This window comes from Musca autumnalis, unplaced genomic scaffold, assembly GCF_047663935.1.
Source record: "Musca autumnalis isolate F117 unplaced genomic scaffold, ASM4766393v1 scaffold_5, whole genome shotgun sequence".
Lineage (NCBI taxonomy): Eukaryota > Metazoa > Arthropoda > Insecta > Diptera > Muscidae > Musca > Musca autumnalis.
In genome coordinates this window covers 41756485-41782926 of record NW_027412088.1, presented here as the reverse complement: position 1 = coordinate 41782926, position 26442 = coordinate 41756485, and the positions used below count along the sequence as shown (strand labels likewise).

The following is a 26442-nucleotide window of genomic DNA, read 5'->3' as shown; positions in this document are numbered from 1 at the left end:
TAAGAAATTTTCTGTTGTCTTATAGAAGACATCGTGTGTGTGTTTTTGGAAGACCTTTTGTACTGTCTCATAGATGCCCTTGTGTGTCGCCTTATGTAATACTTTGTGTATCCTCAATAGCAGACCATGTGCGTCTTCTTAAGACCTTGTGTGAGTTATTATGGAAGACTTTGTATGTCTTCTTGTAGTTGACTTTATGCGTCTTCGTACTTTGTGCGTCATCTGTTAAAAGAACCTGCGTGTCTTCCTTTAGAAGGTCTTGTATGCCCTTTGTGATATCTTATTCTTATAAATGCCACTGGGTGTGTCTTTAAGGAATACCTTGTGCGTCTTCTAATAGCATACCTTCTGTCTCTGTTAGAAGACCTTGTGTGTCTTCTTACAGATGACCTTGTGAGTCCTCTTTTAGAAGACTTTGTGTCCCTTCTTATAAAATACATGGTTTTGGACCAGTATGTCAGGAAGCATGAACTTTCCGACGAAAAACACAATATCGCTGTAAACTGGACCACAAGGAGTATAATATTCCAAAGGATCTTCGAACGGATCCTGAACTGCACTTAAATAAAAATGTTGAACTTTTGAGGGGCGGTATCCTAAGGAGAAGACCTATATGGACCATTTTCGAAGTTAAACTACAGTTGGAAAAAATATTACGAAGGTCAAATTTTGGACCGACTCGGCAGATCCGTTCGAGAGTTATCGAGCGCTCCAGCCACTACACATCGTACCATAGGGGTTTTTACACCTTTCGGGCCATTTTCTCAGGAAGTATGCACTAGCCCCTGAAAAACTTGTTCCGTCGTAATGGGGGCAGCGAAATCAATTTGCTACAACAAAAATCAGTTTTATGAGCAGCTCTTAAACTGCACTTGTGGGGGATGTACCAGAAGTTGTGGACCAATATTATCCATATTTGGACCCAATCTATGTCTCGCAGAAATATTACGATGTGCAAAGCATGGACCAAACCGGTCTCTGCCTTCAAGAGTTATCGTGCACACCATTTAGTGAAAAGTTTTGACCTTTTGTGGAGGACGTACCCGATGGAGTAGGCCGACATGACCCATCTTCGAACTTTAACTTAGTTTGGTCAAAATATTACGAAGGCCAAATTTTGGACCTAATCGGTTGATCCGTTCGAAAGTATCACGCGCTATATATGGTACCATAGGGGGTTTAACAACTTTTGAATCATTTTCTCAGGAAGTATGGACTTGCCCCCGAAAAAACTTATACCGTCGTAATGGGGGCAGCGAATACAAGTTGCTGCAAAAAGAATCAAAGCGATTCGAGAACAGGCCTTAAACTGCACTCTTCCGAAGTTTTGGGTGGGAGGTACCCGAAGGAGTGGACTGAAAGTGACCACATTCGAAGCTCATTTATGTCTGGTAGGAGTTTCCCTTTGAACAAAATATCGATGAAATCGGTTACTCACTTCAAGAGTAATAGTGCGCACAAATTCTCCGAATATTTTCGAACTTTTGTGGGGGAGGTATCCGAGGAGTGAACCGATATGATCCATTTTCGAACTTAAACTAAGTTTGGACAAAATATTACGAATGGCGAATTTTGGACTGAATCGGTTGATCCGTTCGAAAGTTATCGTGCGATTCATCCAGACAGACGGACGGATAGACATGGCTAAATCAACTCCAAATTGTCGGAAACGGATTTCGTCCAAACATACTTGGTGTCTAAAACCATTATTTCGGTGAAGCATATTTTGCCAGTATGAAAGTGTATATCAGGAATATTGTCAATTATTTCATATTCCATTTCAGAAAAAACGGATAATTTTTTTTGCGCTACATCAACGATTTTTGATATGTAGGTTAAGAAAAAAATTGTCAGTACGAATCTGGTCGCGAGCCAATTTTTGGTTGTTGCGGACAAAAGTTATGGCGCTTTTATTTCGCTTTTTAAGAAAGAAAATATTATAAAAACGCTAATTATTTTAATAAGCACAATTGTTACAAAAAAGTTCTCTCGAAGTGACTTCAGCGAGTAGATTGCATAATACCTGCAAAATGTAACACAGAATTCGCGGAATGTACATAAAATTGATAAATTATTGAATATAAGTCAACTTTTTTCAAAATTAAGGCCCATTTAGTGGTCATAAAATTACATAAAAATTTGTTGTGGATCTAAACTTCACGGCAAACCAAATGAGACTACAATCGTACAGATTGGTGTTATAGTTTTGATGTTACAGCCAAAATAAGCACATATTTTGGTCAAAAAAGAATTTTTTATTTGACAAAATATTTTTTCACATGCATTATTTAGTAAAAACATTGGAAAAATCTATAGAAACACTTCCTTCATTTTGCTTAAATCTCCCAATAAAATAGACGGAATTTGCTTTATTGACATTCATATTAATGCTTTCCCATTAGGGAAGGTAATTGGGTTGAGAAGGATATATCTCAAAGCTTCTGAAATGGAAATAGAGGTCAAATAACCCATTTTAATTTATATGCATTTTAAAATACGTGTAAATCGCGTAATTATTAAAATCATTTTGTCCGCATGTGATTTTCATGTACAGCAAGGCCATATCTTTTAATTTATATATATTTTTCGAAATTTACATTGAAGGCTAAGATGTAGCATCGGCTGCATCCTAGCATTAAAAAACCTATAAAATATCGCTAATTTGCGCAAAGTGCATACAATTTTTGTCCGCATCCGATTTCAGTGTTCACCATGAAAATCTATATCGATATATATCTATTTCAAGGCGAGCAATCAAGAACCGTTGATGTAGCATCACACACTATTTTTATACCCTCAGCCTTTAGGCTAAGGAGGGTATATACACTTTGATACGATGAAAATGTGCCTCATCGAAATAATGGTTTTAGACCCCAAGTATGTTTGGACGAAATGTGTTTCAGACAATTTGGAGTCGATCTAGCCATGTCCGTCCGTCTGTCTGTCTGTCTGTCTGTCTGTCCTGCTGGCTGGAGCGCACGATAACTCTCGAACGGATGAACCGATTCGGTTCAAATTTTGGCTTTCGTAATATTTTGCCCAAACTTAGTTTAAGTTCGAAGATGAGCTACATCGGTCCACTCCTTCCGGTACCTCCCCCACAAAAGTTCGAAAATGTTCGGAAAGTTTGTGCGCACGATAACTCTTGTAGGGAGTGACCGATTTGGTCCATACTTTGTACAGCGTAATCTTTCTACCAGAGTAATATGAGGTTTCAATATGGTCTCAATAGGTCCACTCCGTCGGGTACCTGCCACACAAAATTTCGGAGAAGTTCAGTTTAGGGCCATCTCTCGAATCGCGTAGATTTTTCTTTTAGAAACTTGTATTCACTGCCGTCAATACGACGGTACAAATTTCATCAGGGGCAAGTCCATATTTCCTGAGAAAACAGCATGAAAGTTGCAAAAAACCCCTATGACACCGTGTGAGGTGGTTGGAGCCCAAGATAACTCTCGAACGGATCTGCCGATTCGATCCAAAATATGGCCTTAGTAATATTTTGTCCAAACATAGTTTAAGTTTGAAGATAAGCCATATCGGTCCACTCCTTCAAGTACCTCCCCCACAAAAGTTCAAAAATGTTCGGAAAAATTGTTCGTACGGTAACTCTTGAAAGGATTGGCCGAATTGGTCTATACTTTACACATCCTAATATATCTAGCAGATATAGATCACGTTCAAATATGGACTATATTTGTCCACTTCATCCTGTACCTCCCACACAAAAATTCGGATAAGTTCACTTTAAGACCTGTTATCGAATCCCTTTGATTTTTGTTGAAGCAACCTGCATTCGCTGCCTAAATTATGATGGTAAAAGTTTTTTTCAGGGGCAAATCCACACTTCTTAAGCAAACAGCCCGAAGGGAGTAAAACCCCCCTAGTAGAGGTAGTGGCTGGAGATCGACTTCCATAATGGTCAATGTCGATCCATTCCTTTAAGTATTTCCTCCGCAAAACTTCTGATCTTTAATCTTATCAACATTTTTGTCCGTTCATACGTCCAAATATTTTAAAACCCTCTAAATACATACGTTTTTTGGGAAAAAATTGTTTCAATATACACAGGCTGAGGGTATATCTCTGTCGGCCAAGCCGACTGATACTTTTTTACTTGTTTGAGATAAAATGAATGTAGCTCCCTTATCAGTGAAGTTTTCAAATCTCTGTTTCCGCTAAAACGAAGATGCTGTAGTAGTTGTTTCCTTGCAGTGGAAACGAACCGTAGAAAACGCGATAAAATACGCGATATTTTCAAAAACACTTTTAGGTGATTTCTCTACTTTGGAATTTCTCGTAACTCGCGTTTTAGTAGATGGATTTTAACGAGGAATGATTTATTGGATCAGGAACGTAAAAAACTAAAATGTGCAATCAAGTACGAGGAAATCGAATAACAATTGTTAAAATTAGGGCCGAAAAATATGATTTTTAAAAAAATGTTCACACAAAATTTTCGAATTTGAATGCAGATTTCTATGAAGCTGTGCAGACTACATTCACAATATTCCTATCAAATAACTCAGAATCGCAAGTACTACAATACTATATATGGTTTTTATGAAAACCTGTTTGCGGAATGAAATTAGAGGAAAATTTCAAAAAACACTGTAAATCTGGCTTCAAAATGTCAGCATCATTTAATGGTAGAAGCAGACGAAATTTTGAAAAGTAGTTCATTAGTGAGATGATCCTTATTTAGTTTGCTGCTGTTTTTACTTTGACAGAAAACTCGAGAGAAGTGTGGTTTACTCACAAATAGAGAGATAACAAAAAAAGACATGGTGGCTTCAACCCATTTTCACCAATTTTTTAACATAAATATAGCCACAGCTTCCTTGCAAATTATCTTTTAAGGCCAATATTTTTTGCCACGTCCAAAAACATTTCATTTTATCCAAAAGTATTTAATTTTTATAATATACAATCACGAGTAGCGTGTTCTAAAAGGGTAAACCTTGGCTTCAGCTATGTTAAATTTTCAAAAATATTGGTGATATACCCTCGTTAACGTAAATGCTAAATGGGTATAAAAATATGTTATGGTCCTCTCACCTGTAGTTTCTTCGGAGCATCTAATGATTCGTAGCTTTGGATATCTTGCCCTACCGAAGTAACTAGATTGGAAAAATAACTTCTCCACACCCGGATCTTATCCATATTATATCAAAAATGGCCCATATTGTATTTTAATATTTCCTCCTCCATCACTTTATGAAAATCACCTTCCACTTAGTCAATAAGCCACAAAGAACAACAACAACGACATTAAAACACAGTACAAATTGAAATGAATAGACAACAGAAATGTTCAGTTATTTGTTCCCCTTCCTTCCTTTATTGTTGCTAAATTAATTACAAATTTCCATGGCAATCATATGTAATTAGCTTCATGGTTATATCTTTGGGGGTTTCCCCCCTTCCCCAGCACCTTGACATAAGCATAATGAAAACATCTAGTCATTCGTTCAGGCAGGCAGGCAAGCAGTCAGTCACTCAGTCAGTCATTCACTTCGTTTAACTTCCTGATGTGACACGTGTTTTAAACGAACATCAATTGTTCATTTATATATGTATGTGTGAGTGTGTAGGTGTGTGGGCTTTTGTGCAAAACCTGATGAGGGGATAGATGAATGGTTGAGATGGAATGTAATTTGGATACATACAGGCAAGCACTCTCATCCACACACACACCAATGTTTTATATCACTTATACAATGAAATCTCCTTTTTCTCATACACACGCAAAACTACATCCGCCCTCCAGGATTTATTTCATTCATATTTATATCGATGAATGAATGAATGTACAGCAATGACAGCACATTTCATTATTCTATTCTATATTTATGATGATATTTCCAGAAAGCGAAAAAAAAAATAATTCTAAAGTCCCTTATTGCCACCAATAGACAAATGAGGAGTCTGTTATGAATGGTTCTTATAGAATTTCTGCTAAACAAACATGCCGACATTAATGTGGTATTGAAATGTTTATTAAAATTATTTTCATTGAAATCGCTAAGATACTAAGAAATTGTGAAGTTTTGTTTCGTAAATTGTTGTTGTCGTTGACAAGGTCTAACGCTTTTTGTACGCAAATGACGACAGCCGAATTTTTGAACACTTCAATTTTAAAGATTTAATGACACTGTAAACGAAGAAGGCCGGGACAGAGCTTTGTATACCCTCCACCAAGAGTTGTATTAAAGTAAAATAGATAAATTAGTTTCCTTTCGTTTATGAAGGTACTGAGCTCTTCCGCATATAGTTTTTACATATTTCGACTTTTTCAAGGCGCGATGTCACTGGAGCCGTTAGTCAAAAAAAAAAAAAATCTGAAAATATACTGAAATGGTTTGCTGAGGAGCAATATCACCACAGCAAAAAATAAAGGAAATCAAAAACCGCATTTTGAAAAATGTTCGATTTCACTCAGAAATCCCCATATACTTTATAGAGTCTCCGACGAATATTTCGATGTGTCACAAAGGGAATGACAAATATAAATATACCCAGCATATTATGGTGAAGTAGTTTATTGTGTGGTGAGAGTCAAGCCTTTTTTCCACACACTTCAAAAGATAACTCAAGTATGAACACATTACAAAAAGCTTAATTAAACGGTTGAAGTGTTATAAAAACAAGAGTGATTTAATCAGGAAAATACTTGCATACACACATACAGATCTAGATGTGAAACTACATTTTGTTCGAAGTAGCTGGCCACTATATCCTCCTTCTTTTATATACCAATAATTTGCATTGTACATGAGTAAACCACGTGTACGTATGTATGATTAAATCTTCTAAACAATTTATATAAGCGTGTGTATTTGACTGTACACATACATATGTATGTATGTTCTTTAGTATTTTCATATTTATTTATTTCCCAATAGAAACGCGAACAAATGAATTGTTACCCGCAGGACTGATTCAATGTTCATGTAAAAGTTATTATAAAAGCAAGGAAACGAACTAAAAACGGTATATAAATACAAGAGAATATAGTTTTACGGGTAGTTTGTTTCTCTTTCCTCTATTATTCTTTGGCTTTTTTTTTTGAAACGTTTCTATTCGCTATTTCCTCCATTACTTTAGAGTCTTTTATATAATAAAAAAGATAACAATATTTACAAAAGTAATGAAGTAAATTTTTCCATTGACATTGTTTGCAAAGAACCAAAGGTACAAAACCAACAACAGACAACAGAATACGGGACATGCTAATATATATGTATGTATGTACGAGTACACGAGTACATTATGCTAACAAGAAAAAGGGTGTGTCGTTGTTGATTTGTGGGAATATTTTTTCTTGGACAAAAGGTTTGATAAATGGTTTGCTAATTCTATGGAAGGCCTGTCATAATAAACTTTGGTGCATTAATGGATGACGACGATGATGATATCAGAAAATGAAGAAAATTTTACAGTTACAATGTTAGGAAAGTGGACAAGTTAATTTACTTTCTTACTATTCACATTTGAAGAATGCCTAACAATTCCACTATAAAAAATCAAAAACTAGAAAAATAATTATAATCTTTTCCATTATTAGGGAATCTTTATATTTTGGTTCCAGATAGATTCTATATTCAACTCAACGCCTTGACGAACGACACCTTGGGAACACCCTGCGGTGAAATTTGATACACAATTGTATGGAAAAAATATCCAGAACTATCACGAAAGACCCATACATGTTTAACTACAGTGGAAAAATGCAGTGGTTCAATAACACTATGCAACACTGAAAATGTTAACAACTTCTAGTATGCATTTTTTGAAAGTACATATTTAGACTACAAAAACCCTAGTAGGGTTTTGTCCTGTCAGATCCAGTTCGGATTTTATGGCCTCATCTAAACCGGGCTAAATCTACACTTTTTTGCAGTTGTCAGTCCTCTATCTCAGAAACGAATAGGAATTTGGCATTGCTGTCTTTAGCGATATTGTAGCTCTAAGCTAGTAGAACTTATCTTTTGAAAAAACCACACAAGAAAAACTCCATCTAGGGCATCAAAATCTATAAAATATAGACAATTTTACATAATTGCTGAAATTCTGGTCAGTTTCGGCTAAACTATTGGGAGTTGAACCAAGTAACCTTTTGCAAACATCTTCCAAGTAAAGTTCTCAGCAATTCTTTAGAACATTCTGAAACTCTAAAATGCTTACTTCATGTTGTTTCAACGGTATTTTGCATCATATCTTTTACAACACGCATTTCAAACACAGTTCACACCAACAGTTTATTCTCGCATTTCGGATTTCACTACATTATTGACATTTTTATTAAATCGTCGTTGACAAATGTACTGAAAACAACGGGATAAAGGCATTTTACAACAATGACATGTTCTGATGAGTTGTGTATTACATTCCAGGGAATATTCAGAAAAAAATAATTGTTTTGGAGATACGGTGCGAAATGTATAAAAATTGTGGAATTTGTTGCATATATTTTGAAATTTGAGGTAATAAGTGTAGTTTTTTTAGTTCATTATTTCCCCAAATATTTTATTATTGTCCGTATCTGCAAATTTGATTCAGAGGTCAGAAGAAGATTCGCATTGGTTTCAGAGATATAGCCCCGAATTTATTTAAAAAACTCAATATTTAACCATGTTTAGATGGGGCCATGAAATCCGAGCTGGATCTGACACAACAAAACCCAACTAGGGTTTCTTGTCGTTTGGGTCTGTACTTTCAAAAAATCCTCAGTTCGAATTGTTTGCACAAGGTCACCTTAAAAATGTTGCACAGTGTAATCAATTTTCCTGGACAAAACCCCATTTTTTGTCGTCAACGATTGTTAATTTCTATATGGGATTCGATAGTAAGCATATTGAAACTAAGGATACCAACAAATTAGGTCAAAATATTGGAAGGTGTGGGAGTGGCGTGCTACTAATCATTACTATTTTTTCACAATTTTGGAAAATACGTAACTTTTGCAAATTTCTGAAGATATAAAAAGCTATTTATCAGAAACTATAACAGATATTGTGTTCATTTTATGTCTCATCAAAATAACGGTTTTAGACCCCAAGTATGTTTGGAGGAATTCCGTTTCAAACAATTTGGAATTGATTTAGCAATGTCCGTCTGTCTGCCAGGCTGGAACGCATGACATCTCTCGAAAGGATCAACCGATTCGGTCCAAAATTTGGCTTTTGTAATATTTTGTCCAAACTTAGTTTAAGTTCGAAAATGGGTTATGTCGGTTCACTACCTCCGGTACCTTCACCCTCACCCCACAAAAGTTCGAAAATGTTCCGAAAATTTGTGCGCACGATAACTCTTGAAGGTACTTTACACATCGTAAAATTTCTTGCAGACTTAGATGAGGTTCCAATATAGACTCAATCGGTCCACTCCTTCGGCTACCTCCCACACAAAATTTCGGAATAGTTCAGTTTAGGACCTGGTCCCGAATGGCTTTGGTTTTTGTTGTAAAAACTTGTAGTCACTGCCCCGCTTGTGACGGTACATGTTTCACTAGCGGCAAGTCCATACTTCCTGAGAAAATAGCTTGAAAATCTTTTTGACACCGTGTGTAATGGTTGCAGCGCAAGATAACTTTCGAACGGATCGTTCGATTCCGTCCAAACATTGGAATATTTCTTGATTTTATATGAAAGTTCTTGGTAACTTTCCCAGGTTGATATTTGAACCCACGTACGTAATAAAGTTGTTCAAACTGTTTGCAAGATTTACCGGAATGTTCCAAACTGGGCAAAGTTTGCATAGGTAGTACCTTTTTTTTTACTCTCCACCATAATATGGAGGGTATAATTAAATGTGTCATTCCGTTTGTAACACATCGAAATATTAATCGGAGACCCTACACAGTATATGTATTCTTGATCAGGGTAAAATTGTAAGTCGATGTAACCATGTCCGTCTCTCCGTCCGTTTGTTTAAATCAAGATACAGCTCGCAATTTTTAAGATAGAGGTTTGTAATTTAGTATAGAAGTTTTGATATTGAACGGTGCCACTCGATTTTCGGTATTTTGGAATTTGGTTTTAGTCTCATTATCACCCCGAAATGGCGGAAATTAGGTACTTAGTGTTCGTTGCGGGTATAAAACTTTCCCCCAGAAATTTGTCGGTATAGGTCCACGCCTTATTATATGCCCCATAGAACGGCACATCTCGATTTTTGGTAATTTGAAGGTTGTGGCCCCAATTACCCACCATACATACATAAATAGTCTTTGTTGGGGGTTTTCAAATTTGTCCTCTAAAATTGTCGGCATAGTTCCACGTTTTCATATAGCCCCCATTTAACGGTACCTCCCAATTCTCAGTTTTTTTAAGGTTGTGGCTTCAATTTTCCACCGAAATGTTCAAAACTCTCCATCTAAAATTTGTGGGTAAAGGTCCACGCCTTCTTATAGCCCCCATAGAACGGTACCTCCCGATTTTCGGTATTTTGAAGGTTGTGGCCACAACAACCCACCAAAATGGCTGAAATTTGGTTTTTCCGCAACGTTGGAGGTAAAAATCTTTCCGACTGAAATTCTTTGGTATTGGTCAACGTACCTCCCGAATTTCGGTATTTTGAGGGTTGTGGCCACAACAACCCACCGAAATATCTAAAATTTGGTATTTGGTCTATGTTGGAGGTAAAAACCTTTCTGACTGAAATTCTTTGGTAGTGGTCAACGTTTCGATATAGACACCATAGAACGGTACCTCACGACTTTCGGTATTTTGAAGGTTGTGGCCACAACAACACAACGAAATGCTTGAAACTTGGTTTTTAGTCTACGTTGGAGGTAAAAACTTTTCCGACTCAAATTCGGTCCACGTTTCGAACCGTACGGTACCTTCGAACGGTAGAATGGTACCTCCCGAATTTCGTAATTCCGAATGTTGTGACATCAATATCCCACCGAAATGATTCAAATTGTTATTTTGTCTTCCAGGGGTTTATAAAATATTACAGAAGAGAATTATCAGTATACGTCCACGTCTTCCTAGAAACTTACCTCTTTATTTTCGGTATTTTTAAGGTTTTAGCCACATCATCTTATTGAAATATCAGAAATTTTGTATTTAGTCTTCTTTGAGTCTAAAAACTTTCCGCCAGAAATTTGTCCGAATATATCGACGTTTTGATATATCCCCATAGAACGGAATCTACCGAATATCGGTATTTTGAAGTTTAGCCACATTGTTTTACCGAAACTGCTGAAATTTGGTTTTAGCCTTCTTTATAAACGAAAGGACACTAATTATTCCATTCTACTTCAATACAACTTGTGATGGAGGGTATACGAATTTCGGCCCGTCCGAACTTAACGCCGTTCTTACTTGGTTCAATTTTCTTCCATTCAAACTTATTCAAATTAGCCCAAAAAATTAGCACATTTTCGTTACATTTTTATTATAACAGGGATATTTTCCGAAAATATGGAAACATCCTTATAATTATACCCTACACCACACAGTGGTAAGGGGTATTATGTCTTTGTGCATTTGTATGTAACATACAAAAGGAAACGAAATAGACCCACAGTTTCTTTTGGGAATATACATATAATCACTTTCTGAGTCGATTTATTCGTGTCCGTCCGTCTGTCTGTCTGTCTGTCTGTCTGTCTGTCCGTCTGTCCATGTATTTTTGTTCGCAACATACAGGTCGCATTTTTTGTCCGATTCAGCTGAAAATTGGGGACTACAACTTTTTTAGCCATAGGAAGAACGCTATTGCTTTTGGGTAAAATCGGTTCAGATTTGGATATAGCTCCCATTTCACACCCGATTTCACGTATTTGGTGCACCAAATACGCTATATACGTCCGATTTTGATGAAATTTGGAATGTTTGACTGAATTCGGTCTAGAAATAAGTGTGTCAAATTATATCGAAATCGGTTCCGATTTGGATATAGCTCCCATATATATTTTCGGCCGATTTCACGTATTTTATGTACCAAACACGCTATATTTTTCCGATTTCGATGAAATTTGGAATGTGTGACCGAATTCAGTCTAGAAATAAGTGTGTCAAATTATATAGAAATCGGTTCAGATTTGGATATAGCACCCATATATATTTTCGGATTTGGATATAGCACCCATATATATTTTCGGCCGATTTCGTGTATTTTCTGCTCCAAACACGATATATAAGTCCGATTTCAATGATATTTGGAATGTGTGACTGAATTCGGTCTGGAAATAAATGTGCCAAATTATATCAAAATCGTTTAAGATCTGGATGTAGCTCCGATTTATATTTTACATATTCACAGTGGTGTAGGGTATCATATAGTCGGCCCCGCCCGACTTACTGGTTTTAAGTTAGTTAAGGGCACTCACTGTATTTAACATTGTTTTATAAGGGGACGATACAGTCTGTGCATTGTCCCAATTTGAACTTCCGTATCTCAAAAACGGTAAAGCCATAAAGGTCAATCTTGTAGAGAATTTTCACAGCTACAATATTTTTTTAATCCCATTACGACAGGGCTTGCGGTTTCCAAGCAAAAACATGAAAACCTCAAAAAACCCTAAAAAAGGGAAATTTGACCGCGATTTATTTGAAAATCTCTCCGCCGATTTTTTTTTTGTTTTTTTGATTTTTCTCATCTATAAACTTTGTAGTTGTAATATCCCAGTATAAGCACCTTTCATTTAAAGTTATTTAAGACGCACCGTGCTGTAGGTCCCATATTATTGAGCTAATATGAATCGTGGTGCACTCGTTGATATAACAGAAGTCTCCGTAGTCCCCTCTGGGATGTTTGTGGAACAATTATTATATATGATGATCAGCACAGAGATAATTAGAGAAGATAGAGCTAGATTTGGTACTGAAATTTCTACTACACCTAGGATATTTGGTATTGAAAAAGGGTTATATCAGTAAAACAAAAAGTCTTTAATTTTACTATTTCCACTTTCGTTTAAGAAAAGATCTTTCTATTTTGCATACATACGTATGTACATATTACTCTTATATGACATATTTGCATATAGCGACGTTTAGCTGCTCCCCTTCATTGCGTTCTTTTCGCCTCATTTATTTATTTTTCGTTGGCAAAATTTCAAAAACTGTGATTTTTTTACACTTGCCACAACTTAAAGCATTGCCACTGACAAAAATATGTCAAGAATGAAATCACAGCTGAAGTGAATGCTATGGAAATGAATGGAAATGGACTTATTCAGAACAGGTCCACAGCAAAGCCGACAAGGGCCTTAAATTAATATTTAAATTAATTTAATGATGGACTCGTTGCATGATCTGATTTTAGAATCTATGAAAGGGCTGATACACCCTTTATCATATACACATTATTCCCAGGAATGTCCCACAAAGGACGCCTTATCACTTTCACTGATATTTAGGATTCTACATATGTATATCAATGGTATTTAGATCAAAGCTTTCCGAACATAGTACAACTTAATTTTCTAAAGGGTTTTTATTACAAATTGATGGTTTCTTAGGCCTTGCCATACAAAGTGCAATTAATTCATCTTCAAAAGACTACAAAAACACGATGTAAACTTGCTCCAAGCTAAGGCCTTTGAATTTGCATTTTCCCCTAACAATCCGTTCATATGCCATACACATCCCTGAAGTATGGCCTGGTAAAAAGAAAACTGATGGCTGGCATTTTATTGAAAAATATGTGGCCGTTTGTGGTAAACTGTTGCATTGACTACCCACCAACACCTAGCATTCACATAGGCTCAACAATGGAGACGGACGAGTGATGACTTTTGAACAATTACCAGTCATCTTGATGGGGTTTGTACTGGGCTTCAATGCATGGCAAAATGTTTCTTTTTTTTTCCTTTCATTGAAGACGGTGTGAGGTTACGGAAAAGAATGAATGTTTGTGTGTTCTTGTTTGCTTGTTGTTGTGTCGATGTGTTTGTGTTTGTTAAGCACTCTCAAGTGTATTGCATTGTTCTGAAGTGGTTTTTGGCAATGAATGCCGAACAAAAAATAACATATTCTATTCAAACAAAGATTGGAAGGGACAATGAAATGCATTAAGGGAATATAAGTATTTCATTGGCCAATACAAACATGCCTCTTGAGAACTTTAACCTGGTGGTGATGATGATAAGAATATTGATGATGTTTTAAAGAAATTTTCTTTTTATGGATACTTAAACTTAGCACATTTAAATGCCTGTAACTTTATACTTTTTGAGATTGGGTGACGTAGGGGATGGATGATACCAAGGAACGGTCCTGACCGGCTTTAACATGGCAAAGGCCAGGATTTATCTTGGTCCCCCTTTCATCTCAATTGGACACTGACCTCCCCGTGGTGTCACCTGGGGAACTGCCTTTAACACCCGTTAAAGGTAGTGAGCTAACATGTGCCGCGCGTTCACCCATAAGAACGTTAAAAACTTGGGTTTGGCCCTCGGGTTAGCAACCCTCCCCTAGAAAAAACAGCCTACTATGAAAAAACAAAAGAAAAGAAAAACAAACCCCTCTAAAGTTGACGAACTCCGCAAACGTTTTAAGGACCATGATCCTCGAATCTGCACCTGGAATGTTAGCACTCTTTATAGAGAAGGTGCAGTTTAGAATTGGCATATGTACTTGAAAAGTACAAGGCCGACATTACTGCCATACAGGAAATACGATGGAATGGGAAAGGCGTGAGTTTGGTTGCGGATTTGTAGTTGGTCGGAGGTTAAAACATCTGGTCTCTAGCTTCACCCCAGTGAATCGCTGCAATTCGATTAAAAGCAAAATTCTTCAACATCAGCTTTATTTGCGCTCATGCTCCCACTGAAGACAAGGATGAACAGATCAAAGATATATTTTACGAGCGCTTAGAAGAAACTTATAACCGTTGCCCTGCCCATGACATTAAAATTATACTAGGCGATTTTAATGCCAAAATTGGAAAGGAGAATATCTTTGGCCCAACAGTCGGGAAATTCAGTCTCCACAGTGAAACATCTGACAATGGTATGAGGCTGATAGATTTTGCAGCTGCAAGAAATATGATGTTAGCAGTACCAGATTTAAGCATCTAGATATTCATAAGGGCACTTGTCTGTCGCCAGATCAAGGAACAAGAAATCAAATTGATCACGTCGTGATAGACGGAAGACATGCATCAAGCGTGTTGGATGTACGATCGTTCCGAGGTGCAAACATGGACTCGGACCATTATCTTGTTGCAGCAATGGTACGTACCAGATTAAACGTAGCAAACAAAGTGCGAACAGACACAACACGGAAGTTGGACATCGGTAAGCTGCAATCACAACAGATAGCCACAGTATATTCCACTCAACTGGCCCAACTGCTTAATCAAAGCACTCCTCGTCCCGATAGCATATCAGCACAATGGCAAAACATTGCCCACTCCATGCAAACAGCCACAAAATTAGTACTTGGATACCAGAGACCTCCACCAAGGAATCCATGGTATGATCAGGAGTGTCGTGCTGCTACCGAAGAGAAAAATGCGGCATATAGGGCTACTTTACAATCAGTAGCAAGGCGTAGCGCACGAGAGAGGTATCGGGAGAAAAGGAGAGAGGATAAACGTCTTTTCCGCAGGAAAAATAGAAAGATGAAAAATCGAGGTGTAAATGAGATAGAATGAAGTCCGAAAATTCTACCAAAGAGTGAAGCACCAAACTGATGGCTTTGGAACTGGTACATCCTACTGTAGAGACCAGCAAGATAATCTAGTAACTGATACAGATAGTGTGCTAAGGATATGGAAAGATCATTTTTCCAAACTGTTGGTATCCAATAGAAGTCGACGAAGATACTACAGATCCAATCCCAGAATATGGTATTGAATGTATACCACCAGACCAAGATGAGGTAAAGACAGCAAAAAACCGGCTGAAGAATAATAAGGAAGCAGGAGCTGATGGCCTACCAGCTGAGCCGTTTAAAACTGGAGGCGACACGCTGATGAGGTGTATGCATCAGCTCGTTAGCTCAATCTGGCAGAAAGAACGCGTATCCGACGATTGGAACCTGAGCATCCTGTGTCCCGTCCATAAGAAAGGAGATAAGACTTTATGCTCCAACTATAGGGGCATATGTCTTCTCCCTATCGCCTCCAAGATAGTGTCAGGGATATTGTGCGAACGACTAAAGCCCATGGTCAACGAAATAATTGGACCATACCAATGTGCCTTTCGACCTGGCAAGTCCACCATTGACCAGATATTTACCCTGCGGTAAATCCTGGAGAAGACCCAAGAAATGCAGATCGACACCTACCACATTTTTGTCGATTATAAAGCAGCCTTCGACAGCCCGCTACGTTCAAAGGTATTCCAAGCAATGTCTGAATTTGGTATCCCCGCAAAGCTCATTCGGCTTTGTAAAATGACTCTAACTGACACAAGATCTTCAGTTAAAATAGGAAAGAACCTCTCCGAAGAGTTTTGTACCAAAAGAGGTTTCAGGCAAGGAGACAGCCTCTCGTGTGATCTTTTCAATATCCTGCTAGAAAAGGTTATACGAGAGGCAAACGTCAAAAGAAGTGGCACAATCTACACCAATAGCAACATGTTACTTGCTTATGCTGATGATATAGACATCTTGGGACGATCAGTAAAATAAGTAACCGATACCTTTATGAAGGTCGAAGGAGAATCTGCTAAAGTGGGTCTGGCGGTAAACGCCGAGAAGACCAAGTTGATGGTGTCGACGCGCAATGCGTCCATTGAGATCGACTAACTGTTGAAGTTGGTTCGTATAATTTTGAGGTAGTTAAAGACTTCGTATACCTCGGCACCGCCGTAAACACAACAAACGACATCAGTTGTGAAATAAAAAGAAGAATTGTATTGGCCAACAGATGCTACTTTGGCTTAAGTAAACTCTTCAACACCAATAGCCACATGTTACTTGCTTATGCTGATGATATAGACATCATGGGACGATCAATAAAAGAAGTAACCGATACCTTTATAAAGGTCGAAGGAGAATCTGCTAAAGTGGGTCTGGCGGTAAACGGCGAGAAGACCAATTTGATGGTGTCGACGCGCAATGCGTCCATTGAGATCGACTAACGGTTGAAGTTGGTTCGTATAATTTTGAGGTAGTAAAAGACTTCGTATACCTCGGCACCGCCGTAAACACAACAAACGACATCAGTTGTGAAATAACAAGTAAAAAGTCGTTAAGTTCGGCAGGGCCGGGCCGAACTTTTTATACCCTCCACCATAAAATAGTCTTAATTAAAATGGATTCATTTTTTTTTTCAAGATTTTATTTCCCATATAATTCTTTACAAATTTTAGTAACTTAAGACTATCTTATTATAATATTTGCTCCTAACAGATTTACTCTTTTTCTAGGAATATTTAGTTGAAATTTAAGGTAGGTCAGCCCATATATTTAATCAATTTAAATTTGACTATGTCATTCATTTTCATTTAATTTAGAAAGAAAAGGGAATAAAAACTTTCTGTGCTGTTTTGGTTACATGTATGATCTTACAAACTAAGAAAACTAAAAGAATTCAAATATAATCTTACAGTCTACTATTTACATATATACACATTTACAAAGGTTTTAAATAAAGTGATTTTTACTACATTAATATTGTTCAGTACTATATACTAAATTATTTTCATCCATATTCATTGTTCCATATCTTCGGTTATAGAAGACAATTTTTCCATTATTATTAAAAATCATTTCATTATTTTTTAAATGCATCAAGCACATAGGAGAAAGATGTCCATCATTTTGTATGTAACGCACAAAGTCTGTTTCATCAATTTTACAGCTTTCAACTAATGTATTGATATGAGTTGTACAACTTTCTATGAATTTAAGTGCTAAATTCATCATGAACTTGTCTATCCGTTCAAGTTTACTGGCAAGATATAATGCTCTTCTGGATGGCGATTTAAATCTTCCGTCCTCTGTCTTTTTAGTTCTCATATTTAGACAATACCCAAGCATTCTTCGTTCGAACACTCTAATTCTTTCCATTTGTCGGGAAGATATGCCATACCAGATAGGGAATGAGTAAGCCATTATCGGTCGTATTAATTGTTTATATAGACACAACTTTATTTTAGTGCTCAAGCCTCTCTTACGACTTAAAACTTGCATTACATTATTAAATGCCACTTTTGCTTTTCTTAATGTGTTATCTACATGTGTGATAAATGAATATTTTTCATCAAATGTTACCCCCAAATATTTTAGTTCTTTAACGTTTTCAATTTGATTATTATTAATTTTAACTTTTGGAGCAAATTTTCTACCATTATTATATAAACTAGATTTTTTACCTTTAATTATTATTGTTTTACATTTATTAATATTTAGATTAAGCTTCCATGTCATAAAATATTCATTAAGTTCTTCTAAGTAATTATTTAATTTAGTTTGTGCAAGTTTTGCCTTAGGATGGGTGGCCGCTATTAATATATCATCAGCAAATATCAATAGTAATATGTCACTTTCTGGCTGAGGGATGTCAGCTAAGTAAAGGTTATAAAGGACCGGTCCAAGTACCGAGCCCTGCGGAACTCCTGAACATATATTATGTATACTAGAATTTGCATTTTCTATGGAAACTGAAAATGTTCTGTTACATAAATAGTTCTTTATTAGTCTAACTATAGTTGGATTGAATCCAAATTTGTCAGTCATTTTTGTTATTATGCCGGATTGCCATACGGTGTCAAAGGCCTTTTGAAAATCCAGGCTTACCGCAATGGTGGCGCTTCGATTATTAAAACCATTTGAAACTTTATTGGATAATGCAATAAGTGCATGCGTCGTTGAATGTCCCTTGCGGAACCCAAACTGACAATCTCTTAATACATTATTATTATCTATATGTTCTTTTATTTTTTCTAAGATAAATATTTCTAATAATTTGCCTAAATTTGCTAACAGTGATATTGGTCTGTAGCTATTTGGTTTCGTAGGATCTTTTCCAGGTTTTAGCACGGGTACAACCCTAGCATGCTTCCATTTTCTTGGAAAATAACCTATGTTGATACACTGGTTAAAAATAATAGCAATCCTATTCCAAAAATTGCTATTAATTTTTTTGAGAATAAAATTTGGTAAGCCATCTCCACCACTACTTTTTTTATTTTTTAGATTCTTTAAGGCTGAGCCTATATCATTACTTGTTATTAATTTGGTACCCTCTCTTTCGATGTATGACGAACTACCATCAGCTAAAATGTAGTCACTAAAATTATAGATCGGCGTATGCTGTTCTGTGTTGATTTCTATTTCAGGTAAGTTGCAATTCGCTTGTACCTTGGAAAATTCATCAGCTATTAGGCAGGCCTTGTCTAAATTATTTGTTTTATTGACACCATGTTCATCCACTAAATCATGCATCTTTCTTCTTTCTGAACTGCAAAATTGTTTTACCTTTTTATACATGTCACCATTGCATCGAATACTGACCAACTTGTCTGTATAATATCTTTCTTCAAAAATACTGATCTTTTCCTGTATTATTTTATCCAAACACCTTAAAATAGTACTAAGAGTGTTGTATTCATTTATGTCAAGGACTCTATATCTTCTTCTTCTCAACGTTTTTTTCTGCTTTATTAATTCCAATATGTCTTGAGGTAATTCTGCAAGCATACCATGTTTAGCTTTAAATTTTTTCATACTATTATCCATAGCACCCCTAATTATTTCTGACAATATATCAACATCATTATCAATTTCTTCCAAAGTTGCATTTCTATTTGTAGGAAGGCATAGTCTATGCTTATGTTCGTCCATTGAATTATTGAATACATTTTTATTAAAACTTTTAAAGTCAAAGAATTCTTCTTCTATTCTCCTTTCTAGTGTACTAGATACAACATTTATCATTATGGCCTTATGATCCGAATTATAGTCCAGCGTCTCGACACATCTGGTTGGGTCATTTGCCGATATTCCTATATTAGTTGTTGTCATGAATATATCTATAAATGATTGAGTATTAAATGTACATCTAGTTGGTTGATTTGTAGGTCTTATTAAGATATTGGGAGATGTGTCGAGCCATTCAGCCAATACCCTGCCACTTGCATTGTATTTGGTTCCCCCCCAAAGCGGATTCTTAGCATTTAAATCGGCACCAATTACTGCCTCCTTGTTTCCTATTAAGTTGTTAATATTCATTAGATCGGCTTCAGCAATTGTTCCTTGAGGTCTCTTGTAAAGCGACATGACCAGCATGTTGTTACAGAGTCCCTTAAGTTCAACTACGGTTCCCTCTATCTCTCCTAAGTTGGCTTCGATACGTTCGGCCTTAATCCAGTCCTTTACCAACACCGCTGTCCCCCCTCCGCGGCCATCCATCCTATTTTGCCTAAATATTGTGTAATGTTTTATTTGTAGTTTGTGTCTATTAGAGAGCTTATGCTCAGCTAATAGCATTACGTCAGGATTATATTTTTGAATAAACAAATTTAAGTAATGTCTCTTCTGACGAGAGACCGCAGAGTTAATATTGATGAAAATAATTTTTAAATTAGTCATTTAATCTTAGTTCTAATAATAAACCTAAAATAGCCTGGGCTCTATCTTCGTCGCTTACTAGATTTTTACGAGTTTTGGCATACTCGTCTATCTTTTGTAGAGTGGTCAACATGTCCTTCCCTATATATTTCTTGCAATCATTATTGAATATTTCAAAAGCTTTAACACCATTATTTGATGTGTTTTGCTTTGGTAATGTAACTCCATTATATGTTATTTTTTGACTTGGTAATGTAACTTGGTTTCGTCTAGATGCTCCTGCATATGATACATTAGCATTAACAACGGGTGCCATATCATTAATTAAATATGAAACTGGTTCATCTTTTTTTTGTGTAAGTCTTTCAACAAGCCTTGCTCTTGTTGGACATTTTTTGTCGCTAGCTACATGTCCATCGACATTACAGTTAGCACAGTGTACTGGTAGACCAATTTGTCTAATGACTTTACCTGTGACTGAGTCAGTGGTCATGTTTTCCATTGTATTCTCCTCCCTTGGGGGAATTGTGCAAGATTTTGGCTCATGAGATTTGCCACACTTTACACACCTATAAGGCATGTTGCAATTAATAGCAACATGCCCAAATCTTTGGCATTTTTTGCATTGAATAATGCCATCTCTACGATAATATTCTATATATACTCTACCACCGTATATATATTTATGTCTTATTAAAGCTCTAACATCTGAATCATTTGAAAGTCGTAAAATCCATCTGTTCTTTTTTAATTTTATAGCTTTTTGAATAACTACGTTCAAGTCTGTTCCATCAAAGTAAGCTTTGATTTCATCTTCCTCGTATGCACTTGACAAATTTCTAACGTACATAGTAATAGGTTTTTCATCTTTAGGAGAGTAAGTGTAGAAAGAATATTTTAATTCATTAAACATAGTTTTTACTTTAATGTGGTCTTCATTTTTCTCAAGCTTCAGAATGACCATATTTTTGTTGATTATATTAGTAGTAAATAGAGTATGACCTAACAAACCTCTAACTTTATTGTAAATTTCCTTAGAATCAATGTTATATACTTTAAAAATAGGTGGTGGGCTGACCTTACCATTTTTCAAATTTATCTGTTTTTCAGGTGCTGCAATAGTTTCGATCATTTCTGGAACCACAGTCGATATAAGCTTATCAGCATTTTGGTTTTCTGGTAATTCTCCACTTTGGACTTCCATCTTCCACTTTTACTCTGCGTCTCGCTTTTAGAATAGTTTTGGGTACCGCCGTACCGAAGCCACTGCTTGCTTCGGCAGCCCCATCAGTTGTTTTATTTGTATCACTTGCTTTTTTAGTGATGTCACAGTTTTGGGTTTTAAAAATTGTAAGTTCATTTTCAAGTTCATTTGTTCGGGCATAGCATTTTTCCCGATCATTGACAATTTCTTGTATCATATTCTTTAATTTTAAGATTTCATCTTTATAATCTGAATCAGTGCCACTTGCATTATTTTTAGATTTCCTTTTCTTTTTATTTCGTTTACGTGAGGTATCTTGCACATCCGTAGCGGTTGTGCTACCATCACTTAAAGTCTCTTTATTTTCCATTATTGTAGTTTAGCGACTACTATGCGCTTCTCAAAGTTTTTAGGTACCTTGGCAAAAATGCCAGGCCCAAATTGTGAAAAGAATTTTCTCTCTTGTGATTGGCTAATCACTTCGAGCACAAAATTCAAATTGTCAATAATATTAGCACTTCACTTTAGTATTGCTATCACTTTCACACTTTTAGCTTTTAAATTCACTATCACTAGATGTGCACAGTTCAACAGCTCAAGAGCGAATGTCAATTAAAATGGAATAATTAGGGTCCTTTTACAATTTCAGGTGGAACAACTTTTCGAAAATGGATAGACGCCTACTGCCTCCCAATATTGCTTAAATTACACTGTGAACACAAATGTTGGGGCAGAGATAATTCCTTTTGGAGATAAAATCCATTGGTGTGTGTATATTAAAAACCCCGAAGGACAGATGCGCCGTAAGTCGAACTTCCGTGTTATGGCGTGATGAAGTTTTTGCAAGAGACCCTGTAAGCCATCATGAATTAGCATTATATCTTTGTTTGTTGTTTTTGTAGAGCACTTAAGCAACAGTGAACAAAGATATAACGCTAATTCCTGATGGCCCACAGGGTCTCTAACAAATCTTATCTAAAAAAATGTGTTCAGTTAGGAGAAAGGTACCACCTACGGGGCTATATCAAAGAGTCAACCTATCTGGAGGGAACTTCAAGAGTCAAATTGAGGGTAGTTTCATCAAAACAATGTAGACCCTCAAAAATGGACCCATGTTGACAAATTTTAGTAAATAAATTTCGTGACCACTGAAAATTCCCGAAAATCGGGAGGTACAGTTATATGGGGGGATATACCAAAACATGGACCTATATTGACGATTAGTTTTGAATAGACAAAATTGTAGCTAAAATTCTCAAAATACCGATCATTACAGCTAGTACGGTTAAAAATTGCAGCTAAAATTCTCAAAATACCGAAAATCGGGAGATACCGTTATATGGGGGCTATACCAAAACATGGATCTATGTTGACGATGTTTCGTTGGACATGTTTTATGACCACTGAGAACTTCAAATGTCAAATTACAGCTATTTCGGTTAAAAACTGTAGCTAAAATTCTCAAAATACCGAAAATCGGGAGGTACCGATATACGGGGGCTATACCAAAACATGGACCTATGTTGACGATGTTTCGTGGAGATATTTAATGACCACTGAGAACCTCAAATGTCAAATTACAGCTAGTTCGGTTAAAAATTGTAAATAAAATGCTCAAAATACCGAAAATCGGGAGGTACGGTTATAAGGGGGTCATACCAAAACAGGGACCTATGTTAACGATGTTTGGTACAGATGTTTAATGACCACTGAGAACCTCAAATGTCAAATTGCAGATAGTTCGGTTACAAATTGTGGCTAAAATTCTCAAAATACCGAAAATCAGGAGGTACCGTTATATGGGGGCTATACCAAAACATGGACCTATGTTGACGATGTTTGGTGGAGATATTTCATGACCACTGAGAACCTCAAATGGCAAATAACAGCTAGTTCGGTTAAAAATTGTAGCTAAAATTCTCAAAATACCGAAAATCGGGAGGTACCGATATATGGGGGCTATACCAAACCATGGACCTATGTTGACGATGTTTGGTGGAGATGTTTCATGACCACTGAGAACCTTAAATGTCAAATTGCAGATAGTTCGGTTACAAATTGTGGCTAAAATTCTGAAAATACCGAAAATCGGGAGGTACCGTTATATGGGGGCTATACCAAAACATGGACCTATGTTGACGATGTTTGGTGGAGATATTTCATGACCACTGAGAACCTCAAATGGCAAATAACAGCTAGTTCCGTTAAAAATTGTAGCTAAAATTCTCAAAATACCGAAAATCGGGAGGTAGCGATATATGGGGGCTATACCAAAACATAGACCTATGTCGACGATGTTTCGTGGAGATATTTCTTGACCACTGAGAACCTCGAATGTCAAATTGCAGATAGTTCGGTTAAAAATTGTGGCTAAAATTCTCAAAATACCGAAAATCGGGAGGTATATGAGGACTATACCAAAACATGGACCTATGCCCATATCCTTTGGGATATAAGTTTGTTGATCACTAGGAACCCAAAGTGCCAAATAATAGCTAATTCGGTCTGCAAATGTGGCGAAGAACGTCAAAATACCTCAAATCCGGAGGTACCGTTATATGGGGGCTATACCAAAGAGTGGACCGATATAGCCCATCTTCGAACTTGACCTGCCTATAGAAAAAAGACCCTCGCCTGCAAAATTTCAGCACTCTATCTCAATTATTGCAGACGCTAGAGTGATTACAACAGACGGACGGACAGACGGACATGGCTAGATCGTCTTAGAATTTTATCCTGATCAAGAATATATATACTTTATAGGGTCGCAAATGATTAGTTCGATGTGTTACAAACGGAATGACAAACTTAATATACCCTCCATACTATGGTGGAGGGTATAAAAAGAAGAATTGTATTGGCCAACAGATGCTACTTTGGCTTAAGTAAGCTCTTCAAAACCAAAGCCGCAACTCATCAAACAAAAATAACGCTTTATAAAACACTGATACTACCCGTGCTAATGTATGGCTCCAAAGCATGGGTACATGCACAAGCAGATAAGGCAGTGCTTGGCGTGTTTAAGAGAAAAATTCTTCGAAAGACCTACGGACCAATCTGCGTTGACGGTGAATATCGACGTCGTATGAACGTATCGAGATGCAGCGATTGCGTTGGCTAGGCCAAATCATAAGAATGAGCGATGATGAACCCGCTAAAAAGGCGTATAAATTCGAGCCACATGGCACGCAGAATTGGCAGGCCAAAGAATAGATGGCGCAAACAAGTGGATGAAGAGATGACAAGGCGCCGTATTCCAGAATGCGAAGCACTAAACAGAGAGAATTGGAGATCTTTTCTTAGTTCGGTCTATGAAACAAATGTTCTGTAATGGGCCAGCTAAGTAAGTAAGTGGGCGTGGCAAGCTCCTAATGACGCCCATTTTTTGCGCAATTTTGGAAAATAGGTCATTCGTAGTTTTTATCGTTATTGAGAAATAGAAGTTCAAATTAGGACAATGGATTCACTGTATCGCCTCCTTATAAAACAATGATATACGCAGTACACCTTAACTAACTTTAAATGAGGACCGCTTACACCAGGCAAGTTTTTGCGGATTTTGAAACAGCTATGTTTATAGATGAAAAAATCAAAAAAAAAAAATAAAAAAATCGCTGTATGGATTTTTTAATAAATCGCGATCAAAGTTTACATTCTTAGGTTTTTTTAGGTTTTCACGATTTTGCTTGGAAACCGCAAGTCCTATCGAAATGGGACTAAAAAAAATGTTGTAGCAGTGAAAATACTGTACAAGATTGGCTGCTTGATATTCTCCTAGGTTTGACCATTTTTAAGGTATAAGGGTTCAGATCAAACGTTCAAATTTTTTCGTAGGTCTTCAGGATTTAACTTGAAAACTGCAAATCCTTTCGAAATGGGACTAAAGAATATGTTGTTGCTGTAAAAAAATCCCTACAAGATTGGCTTTCGTAATTTTTTTTTAGGTTGTACCGTTTTTGAGATATATAAGTTTAAGTTGGGAAATTTCACTTATGACATTTTTTTATAAGGAGGCGATACAGACAATCCGTTGTCCTAATTTGAACTTCTATATCTCAATAACGGTAATAACTACGAAGATATCATTAAAATCAATCTTGTAGAGAATTTTCATAGCTACAACATTTTCTTTAGCTCAATTCAATATGACTCGCGGTTTCGAAGCAAAATCGTGAAAACCTAAAAAAACTTTTAAAAATGTCAACTTGAATCGCGATTTATTTAAAAAGCGCTCCGGCGATTTTTTTTTTCGTTTTTCTCATCTATGAACATTGTAGTTTCAGAGTCCGCAGAAACTTCCCAGGTGTAAGCACCTTCAATTTAAATTTGATTCAAGAGCACCGTGTGTAGTTTTTTGAGTTCATTATTTTCCAAATATTTTATTCTTGTCCATATCTAAAAAAATGCTTCAGAAGTTAGAAGCAGATTCGCATTAGTTTCAGAAGTGCAGCCCGAATTGCTTTAAAAAGTCAATATTTAACCATGTTTAAATGGGACCATAAAATCCGAGCTGGATCTGGCACAACAAAACCCAATTAGAGTTTTTGTTGTTTGGATCTGTACTTTCAAAAAATCCATAGTTCAAATTGTTTGCACACGATTACATAAAAAATGTTGCACAGGGTTGTCGACATACCGAAAGGAAAAATGTTTGGAAGCGCCAAAATTTTTTTCTAAACAAGTTCTGCTACTGCATCAAGTGTCCTATATCAGGCAGCAATAGGACTCAGTGGTAAAAATTCTTTACAAAAATTTTAG

At 36.5% G+C, this 26442-nt stretch overlaps 1 protein-coding gene across 1 annotated transcript in view; it reads right to left on the bottom strand.

The window, feature by feature from the left end:
• Positions 1 to 26442, bottom strand: part of Mid1 (calcium-permeable channel component Mid1) — a 296978-nt gene that overhangs the window by 242556 nt on the left and 27980 nt on the right. The window lies entirely within an intron of this gene.